The following is a 1,606-nucleotide window of genomic DNA, read 5'->3' as shown; positions in this document are numbered from 1 at the left end:
GTATTTGTATTTTTAATGGAGAGGGATTTCACCATATTGGTCAGGCTAGTCTCAAACTCTTCACCTCAGTTGATCCACCTGCTTCAGCCTCCCAGGGTACTGGCATTGCAGCGGTGAGCCACCATGCCCAGCTGGGAACTCTACATTTTCTAAAGTAGTTGCATGTGACCCTGCATGCCTGACCATAGCCGCTAGGGCTAAACATGTTCATCCCATCTAGCACTAGGGAAGCTGATCCACGGGCCAACCAAACTCATGAGCTATAGCCCAACTTGAGAAATTTTCAAAAGCCACTGTATCACCAACAGCACAAGTAAAGAGCAAGCCATTTGGCAGGGGAGATACATATTCTAGGTCCCACGATGGTGAAAGGGAAAAAACTGTTCCCCTCCCCATATTCTCCTCACTCCTGTCCAAGAGAAGTAGAGACAGATCTGCTAGAAGCAGACTCCAGGACCCTGATTCAGTCGTTTCCCGGGACCTCACCCCTGGGTCCCAGGGGCTTATACTTGACACAGCTCACCTTCTCTTGCTCCCAGGTAAAGTGAATCAGTGCCTCTTCCCAGAGTGTGTGGAGGTCTGTTTGATCTTTCTCTATTTCTGTCTGGATCATTAGTACCTTTTTGACCTCCACTCTATACCCCTAATAACTTACAAAGAAAAGTATATTCAAATTCTTCTGAATTATGAAAAGCAATAAAGTTTGACAGCTACTACTGTTTTTAGCCATCATCCCTTTCGTGATCATTATTGTAGTCTTTAAGTACAGCAAAGTCCCAAATGGAATTTTCACTTCACGAGCTAGTTCCACATGAAAGAGAATACCAAGATCAGAAGGAATTGAGACATTCTGTTCTTTCCAGAGAAGGATGAAAGCCAACACTTCTGTGTATCATCAGCACCCACTGGTGCCTATTATGTTGTTCCTACAAACTCTTGAGGGGCCTCTGAATCACCAAAGCAAGCTGAGAATGTGTCTAGTCTACTTGTTTAGCACTAAGTGTATTTCCTTGTATTTGAATTCTTTGTGAATTTGTGATCTGCCTGTGGGAATCTGGTTATTAGCGCAACGCCCACTCTATTCGCCCACTGAGCCACACGCACTTTGATTTTGACCCTGACTACCTGAGCTTTCATGTGGAGCTCTGAAGTCCTCCCTGTGCCTGCCCTTGGCTGCCCTGACCACAGGATCCAAGGGTGGATCCTCCCAACAACATTCCTCTGCATGGAAATTAGCTCAGAGCACAAGTACTCTCCTGGGTCATTTTTATGTAAGCCAAAGACCCTCAGGAAAAATTGGGACAATAGCCACAGCACATGGGGTTCTCAGCCCAGCTGCTGCAGACCGCCCCACTCCCAGAGGCCCATCTCTGCACTTCCCTGGGCTCACCCCTGGGTTTGGGAAATGCACACGATGACAATCACCCCGCACAGAAGTCTGTTATTCTACATTTATCTTTTCTTCTTCAATTTTTCAATTTGAAGTAGACTTCCAAAAAGCAACCCAAGGGTCGTTATAAGAGGAAGCCATGAAGGTGGGAGTAGGAGAGAGATCTGCAGATGCCACCTTCCTTTAAAAATGAAGAAAAGGACCACAAGGTAAGGA

This window comes from Cebus imitator, unplaced genomic scaffold, assembly GCF_001604975.1.
Source record: "Cebus imitator isolate Cc_AM_T3 unplaced genomic scaffold, Cebus_imitator-1.0 Scaffold501, whole genome shotgun sequence".
In the NCBI taxonomy this organism is placed as follows: Eukaryota; Metazoa; Chordata; class Mammalia; order Primates; family Cebidae; genus Cebus; species Cebus imitator.
This window is presented reverse-complemented; position numbering follows the sequence as displayed.